The 8,416-nt window shown below is 41.5% G+C and overlaps 1 pseudogene; it reads right to left on the bottom strand.

The window, feature by feature from the left end:
- Nucleotides 1-6,222: 6,222 nt before the first annotated feature.
- On the bottom strand, nucleotides 6,223-6,562 carry LOC110306384 (annotated as a pseudogene).
- Nucleotides 6,563-8,416: the final 1,854 nt, after the last annotated feature.

The raw sequence follows: 8,416 nt of genomic DNA, 5'->3' as shown, positions 1-8,416 counted from the left end.
CCTGCTGTTTTCCTGAGACAAGTTACCTGTCTTAGGTGTCCCTTTGTTCCTGCCCACATCNATTGCAGCAGCATCCAGAAGCCACAGAGACTCAGAGTTGCTTGATGTGTCCCAAGAGGTGGAGCAGGCGTCAGGACCAGTGAGGTGTTTATACTATAAATGGCCAGAATTGAACTGTTAGAACCGGGCGAGAAGAGGAGCACTCTCTTGGAGTCAAACTAGTTGACTGAGAAAAGCCAGCCACCTACACACCTCAGGCAAGTCATATGAGAAAGTTGTTTCAGAGAGACTGAGTCCCTTGGATGGGAAGTTCCTGTATGCTCTTACTGTGGTTTTGGTACCACATGAATGAAAAGGAGGGCATGAAACTTGTAGGCATGTTTGAGAAGTATGTTTTATTGATGGGATGAGCAATAGCACAACTATGTGCACCTGTAAACATCCAAGCCTCATCTGTGCAAAGTACACTTGGACTTGAGTTTGTCAGTGAAGGAGTTAAAAATAAATTGAAGAGTGAGGAGAAAGTGTGAGAAGCAAGTTCTATGGGAACCCATGGGGTTTACAGGAAAAGGGAACTTATGGGTAGGGCAGCAAACGTCAGTGAGAAAAACAAGTTTAGGAAAGTGGTGGATATGAGAGGTGCTCAGAAGAGACAGGATTTTATTACAGGTAGTAGCAGCTGGCACTTGCTTTTGATATGTTAAATAAGTAAGCCATTTGTCCTGAGTTTCTCTGTGATTTCACAGCATACATATAAATGAGTAAGTGTTTGAGTATTATTTCAGTCTACTTCATGGTATGTGTGTTAACCAGCCCTATGTTGTTTTCTGTGCAATTGCTTAAATGATATCTCTGCTTTTATTGACAATGATGTGCTCGTTTGGGAAATCATCAGAGTGCTGTAAAATATATTATGAACCTAATTTATCACTGATTTGAACTCCTTACATTCTACTTTTTAATGCTGTTGTCTTACATTATTACCTGTTTGTATTTTATATGTATGGAATTTTGCTTACATGTAGACCTGTGAACTGCATGCCAGAGGATGTTTCAGATCAACTAGTACTAGTATTGCAGAATGTCATGAGTCCCCCTTTGAGCATGCCTACTATAACTGAGCCAGTACCCTATGGAGAAGCAGTTATTGGTGTTACTCTCTGAGCCACCACTCCAGAATAATAGAACACACATTAAATTCAAGAAGAATTACCTTGAAAATGTAGAATATTGATATTTTTAGATACATATGCCAACATTGCATATATTCACACTGTGCTCTGGGCCCTCCAAAGCTATTCATTTTGTAATGATGACTGTGAACTGAGTGCTATTAAGTCTTATTAATTTCTTGATGACTTAGGCATCTTACTAGGGTTGTTTTTACAATTTAGTTGGAAAAAGTATCTGTCATCCATAAATAATGAAACTTTTTATCCCTTGTTCTTCAGGGGACAGTGCTTGACTGCACAGTTTCTAATACACCTTTGGTATCAATTTTGAAATAAGTCATTTAGACAAATGTTTAATCTTGCTGTACTTTTATTAGGTTAGAAATACCAACAATATTTCAATATTTGTTTGTCAAAAGGTGTCTTATTGTATTTGTTGGTTCATCACATTAGCGGGATTTCAAATTACTTTTATTAGGTTCAGCTCTCTCATTGTGAATATTACTTTTTTTTCCTGCTAACTAACATTAGTGTCACCATGTGTCTCAGACAGTAAAAAATCTCACCTGGGCAGTGGTCGTGTATGTCTTTAATCTCAGCACTTGGGAGGCACAGGCAGACAGATTTCTGAGTTCGAGGCCAGCCTGGTCTACAAAGTGAGTTCCAGGACAGCCAGGGCTATATAGAGAAACCCTGTCTTGAAAAAACAAAAAAACAAAAACATAAACAAAAAAAAGACAATAAAAAATGTCTTTTAAAAAGTTAATCCAGTTTGCCATTCATTGAAGATTAATACAGCCCACATGCCAGATTCCTTAAACATGCAAATACGTATTCTACATTTGCAAATTAACTTTCCTATTAAGTCTCTCAAATACACTGTGAATAGAGGTGGTATGTTTCCATGAGAAGTATTGCTTTGGTGTGTGTGTGTGTGTGTGTGTGTATTAAATGCCCTATCAGGATATTTTTCCTGCCATGAAAGAAACATATTTTAGTATGTTGTATAGGAAATCTCTGTTTATTCTAATGTTTTTAAAATGAAAACATAATTTTTAATAAAATTATTGTGTATTGATTTAATCTTACAATAAGTTTACTTTCTCCATCTGTTTTTATTTATATGATTTGTATATATAGCTTAGAAGAAAATATACTGATATGTTATATCTTTTATGTATACACAAAATAAAAAAATAATAATACAAATTGTCAGTTTGAATTGATGATAAGAAATCCTGTATGGAGAGAGAATTTCTCTTTCTGGTGTGGCCTGTCCTCTTTCTAATACAACTTCCTTACCAGTTTCTGGTCAGGAGGGACATGGATGGGAAAGGGAAAGCAGAGGAGACCACAGACTTCCTTATCATAGATTGTCCTCTCAAGACCAAGAAATCTGCTCTTTCAGCGGATTTGTGAACTGCTACATCCTAAGAGATACAAAGGAATGGAGAGTCACAGGGATGGAGAGGCAAGGACAGCAGTTGTAGCTGAGGCAGAGGTCNTAGCAGTAGCTCCTTTCCTAACCAGTGTGAGGCCCACTGCATGCTGTGCCCCCACTGCTAACAAAGGCTCAGTCTGTCACCTGTGCTGCTGCAGACATCCTGGGGCTGAGCAGTTGTGGTTGTCTTGTAAGTCTTAGTACAGAGTCAGACAGAAATTCACTGACTCTTCCTTGAAACTCTTTTTTTGTTTGTTTGTTTTTGTTTTGTTTTTCCAGACCGGGTTTCTCTGTCTAGCCCTGGTTGTCCTGGAACTCACTTTGTAGACCAGGCTGGCCTGGAACTCAGATATCTGCCTGCCTCTGCCTCCCGAGTGCTGGGATTAAAGGCGTACGCCACCACGCCCGGCCCAGTGCCACCACGCCCAGCCCAAAGAGGTAGTGCCCACCAGATATTTGTTTTGTTTTTTGTTTTTTCAAGACAGGGTTTCTCTGTGTAGCCCTGGCAGTCCGAGAACTCACTTTGTAGACCAGGCTGGCCTTGAACTCAGAAATCCACCTGCCTCTGCCTCCCAAGTTCTGGGATTAAAGGCATGTGCCAGCTCCACCAGGTTCCTTGAAACTCTTGATCTCCTCTGGACCCAGGTCTAGAATTCCATGCTTCTGTTCTTGTGCATGAATGTCTCCTGTGTCAGCAAAATGCTGTCAAAACCATTATCTCCTTGCAATATCTGTGTGCTGCTAGGAAGCTGGGGTTTTCTACTTCAGGAGAAGCAATACTTGATCTATGTGTTTGCCTTTTGAAGAGATCAGTATTATAGATTAAAAAGGAATGATTCCATGAAGTCTACAGAGTTGGATCATAGTGTGACTCTGTAAACTCCCCAAGTTTATTAGGCCTTCATCCTTTGTGCTTTTAAGTATATATGGTAGCTTCACATCTCTGGAATATTTTTGACATCAGCTAAGGTACCTGACTCAAGTATTTTCTGTTGATTGCTATAATACATAAAAAAGTGTAAGCACATCATGACTACTGCCATGTAAATAAAAAGGAGATTTTTTTTTATTATGCTAAAGAGAAGATTTTATTATTTTCCCAAAGCACTAAAATAGCTCATGGCATAGTAATTTAGGACACAATATAAATGACTTGTACAGTCAGGTCCCGCCAACTCCCCCATGGTTCTTTTTAACAATGTCTTGGGTAGGGAGGCTTTAAAATGTCCACTCTTTAAATTACCTTTATTTCAGTTGTCACGAAGCCACAATGAGAGTGTTTTTTGGAGAAAAAAATTCTTAATATAAAAGAAATCACAAGTCCTGGGCCAGGATAAAGGAAATTTCTTCACTTGCCATCTGTGTTCTATCGGCAGAAAAGTATCAAACTCTTCTGTAATATAAAATTATCCTAAATGTAATATTGCAACTTCTCCAAAGTGCCTCCCTTAAAAACTGCAACTTGGGGAAGGAGAGGGGCATGTCAGAAGTGACCACTAGCTTCAGGTCAATGAGTCAGTACAATGCAGAAATAGTAAGCAAGGCTCTTCATGACTGAAGCAAGGCTGACAGGAAGTGGAGGGCATAGCCTACAGGCCTCCACTTCCATCAGATGGCCAGAGGTGAGCTGAGGCAGGCTGCATCTCGATGCTAGCCCTTGACGATTGGTCTCCATGATTTAGAACCCTGTGCTAAATGGTTCCTGTCTGATCTTATATGGGGTAGATCAATCATTTACCCTGGGTGAGAGGTTTTCCCAGTTCTGAGCGTCATTCCGAAATGATTGAAAACATGCTCGAAAACGTCCTTCTGCATCAACCAGCGAGTGCCTGGTTCAAAGGAAACAGCAAGAACTGAAATGCTGCAGTATATGCCAGACTGAAATTTCTTCTCTAGTCCATTGTATTTGGAGTTCGGCAGGCTTCTTGTATGTTCATGGCCATCCCTTTCTTTGGGTTAGGAAAGTTTTCTTCTATAATTTTGTTGAAAATATTTAGTGGCCCATGGAATTTGGACAAATATTCACTCTCTTCTATAGCTATTCTCCTTAGATTTGGTCTTTTCATTGTGTCCTGGATTTCCTGGGTGTCTTGGGTTAGGAGCCTTTTTTTTTTTTTTGCATTTTCTTTGTTCTATCAATGTTTCCTATGTTATCTTCTGCCCCTGAGATTCTTTCTCTCTTCTATCTCTTGTTTTCTGCTGGTGATGCTTGCATCTATGACTCCTGATCTCTTTCCTAGATTTTCTAACTCCAGTGTTTACTCCCTTTGTCATTTCTTAATGTTTCTATTTCCATTTTTTAGATCTTGGATGGTTTTGTTCATTTCCTTCACCTGTGTAATTGTGTTTCCTTGTAATTCTTTAGGGGATATTCATGTTTCCACTTTAAGGCCCTTTAGCTGTTTACATGTGTTCTCATGTATTTCTCTAAGGCTGTTATATATGTCCTTCTAAAAGTTCTCTCTCATCTTCATGAGATATAACTTTAGATCTGAATCTTGCTTTTCCGGTGTGAAGGTGTATCCAGGACTTCCTGTGGTGGGAGAATTGTGTTCTAATGATGCCATATATTCCTGGTTTTTGTTGTGTTTCTTCTTAAGCTTGCCTCTGCCTTTTGATTACTTCTAGTGCTCCCTGGCATGGCTATATCTGCCTTGAGCCTGTTCTATCTGTGATCTTGGTTGTGTTAGAACTCCTCAGAGTTCAGCTGTCTCTGGCATCCTGTGACCCTGAGATCCTGGGTCTGTCAATGCTCCTGGGAGTCAAGCTGCCTCTGGAACCCTGAGATCCTGGTGTAACCAAACTCCTGGGATCCTGTGTTCCTGAGGATGTTAGCACGTGGTCCTGGAGCTTCTTTGGGGTGTTGGGTGACTGGTTGCAGATTTAGCATCCAAGCTCTGTTTAGGGCACCTCTGATCCTATTATCCTGGGCATGTTAGAACACCTGAGAGTGGAGCTTCCTCTTTGTGTATGGAGCTGGCTTCGGAGTTTTAGCCCAACATCTGTTCAGGGCACCAACCCAGACCTGAAGGAACCTGCTTCACTGGTCTGGCAGAGTTCCTTGGTGCAAGGGTTCTATTGGTCACAGTTTCTCCTGGTGTTGGGGCAGATGTTGTGTCCTCCTCACCTCTGATCCTGTGATCCTGGGAGTGTTAGAACAACTGAGAGGGGATCTTCCTGTGGGTGTTGTGGGACTGGCTGCAGAGTTTGAGCCCCAGAGTTACTCAGGGCACTACCCCAGACCAGAAGGAACCTGGGCACCACCCCAGACCAGAAGGAACCTGTGCTACTGCTCAGGTGGAGCTTCTGGGTGCCTGGGTCCCACTGGTACCCAAAATCAGTTTCCTTAATCACTGAGCCATCTCTCTAGCCCTGGTGAAGAGTTCTTTATGATCCAGGTCATTAGACTCTCATTGTGAGGTTTCTGGGAAAGTCACCTGTCTTTAGCTTGTATAATGATTATCCTTTTTTTTTTTTTAAATTTTATTTAATAGTTATGAAAACAATAGTTTTGTTTACTTTATCAAACCATACTAACATTCTTTCAAGGACAAACATACAGCCAATGATGGTACAGTGAGAGAATCTTATTTTTACAAAAGAGACTTCTCAAGGTGCTCTCCAGTGATGCTTCTTATTATTCTGGGAATCTGGAAAATATTCAGTGTCTAAAGCTACCACAAATGCCGCAAACACCCATTTGAATCTATTTAATATTACACTCCTGAAGGTGATGTTGCCTGCAAAGCCCCCATGTATCTCCAGGCCTCGTTGTAAGCCTATGGATCCCTCAGCCCTCGGGCAGCAAGCTATTTCCGCATCATTTATAATGGCACTCCTTCAATTTTTTTGCTGTCTGTAATCAAAGTTCCATTTTATCATGGCCATGGCCATGGCCATGGCCATGTTCATCTCCATGTCCATGTTCACGTCTGTACCCAGCATCCATTTCTTACATCAATCTGAACTCCTGGGACACTCAATATTTAACCTTCTAGCTGGAGCCAACTACAAATGGACAAATCAATTACCTATTGTGGGAAGCCGTGATAACATTTGCCGTCACTAGATGGCGCTAAAGCTCCATTGTGCGCATGTGTAAGAGCAAAAGCCCGCCAAAGTCACCAGTCCACTTCCCAAGACATTAGTCCATCCCCTGGGGCATTAACCAATCCCTGGGGTGTATGAGACCATGGGTGATGCTATCAGCTGTAGTTAAGACATGTCACTTCAGGGGGTAATTAAGCCTCACACGTTTCTGAGCCTTCTTTGTTCTACCTCACGATTATGAATAAAGTGTAACCACGGAAAGGTCTTGTGTTCTGTGCATGTTTTTTGCGGGCGAGAAACAAAAGCGCAGGACATATTGGTGCTGAAATCCCGGGAAAAACGCCTAACCATCGCACAGTGCCAGAGGGGAACCCCAGATCAAGCAGGAAGCGGGGAAGACTGGAACCATGGTGGAAGGTAAGCTCCAAGAGAAGTGCTTGGTTTTAATCCCTCTAATCCCTCCCCTAAAGGCGGCTGTGAAAGCTTTTGTCCTCGAACTGGTTGTGTTAACCCTATACCTCCCGGTCTTATCCAATGCTCACCAGAGGTGGTGCTGAATTTTGACTGCTGCTAGGCACAGTCAGACAGACGTACATGAGCAGCGGTGCTTGTCCTGTACTTAAGCAGTATGGGAACTTCACATTCTGTGATCACAGCTTTGCAGTCTGTCTTAAAACAACGTGAAATAAAAGTCTCTACAAAAACCTTACAAATATTCATCAAAGAAATTGACCTTGGTACCTTGAACAAAGAATAGCACCTTGGTACGCATGTTCAGGGTCATTAACCCCTACCTTTTGGGAGAAATTAAGGGGAGACTTAGTTAAGGAACAACAGAATGGGAAATTAAAGATAGGGACCATGGCATTATGGAAACCTGTGAAATCGTGCCTGGAGGATTAGAGATGTAGTCCAGTAATAATAACAGGACAAGGGATATTAGAAGAATTACAAGACAGTATGCCAGAAATGGAGCGGGACCATAGGTTAAGAGCTCAACAAAGGAAACGTGCACGTGAAAAGCAAAGCCCTTCCAAAGACCTTGGATCTGAGCAAGTGAAAGATTTGGGGATAAATACCCAGGGAGAGAAAAAAGATAAGGAGAAAGTTCAGGAAAAGAAAAGCCTTTATCCGGTAAAGGAACTAGAGGCTTTGAAGCTTGATAGTTTAAAAACAGAAGAGCTTAGCTCCTCTGAGGAAGAGGAGTTAGAATATGAGACAGCTCACTATAAAAAGGAAAGATACCATCCAGATGAAAGGCGAGTGAAAAAATCAGAGAAAAAATTAAAAATTACTGGGGACACTAGGCCTTCTAGTCTCAATGCTCCTCCACCTTATGTGGAGAATTTTTCTGATTCTTTCCTCTCTAGGGAGGAGAAGAAAAAACTATATCAGGCATTTCCTGTCTTTGAAGTTGCTGATGGAGGGCGCGTACACGCACCTGTGGAGTATATTCAGATAAAAGAACCTGCTTTGTCTGTACGTAATTACGGAGTTAGTGCCAATTTTACCATATCTCAAGTTGAAAGATTTATGACCTTGGCCATGACTCCAGGAGACTGGCAGACAACAGTGAAGGCTGCACTCCCTATTATGGGGCAGTACATGGAATGGAAGGCGCTGTGGTATGATGCTTCTCAGGCGCAGGCAAAAGTTAATGCCACTGCTGAAGGCGATCAGAGAAATTGGACATTTGAATTGTTAACAGGACAAGGGCAGTACGTTAATAATCAGACGAATTATGATTGGGGAG

Source organism: Mus caroli, chromosome 2, assembly GCF_900094665.2.
Source record: "Mus caroli chromosome 2, CAROLI_EIJ_v1.1, whole genome shotgun sequence".
Lineage (NCBI taxonomy): Eukaryota > Metazoa > Chordata > Mammalia > Rodentia > Muridae > Mus > Mus caroli.
This window is presented reverse-complemented; position numbering and strand designations above follow the sequence as displayed.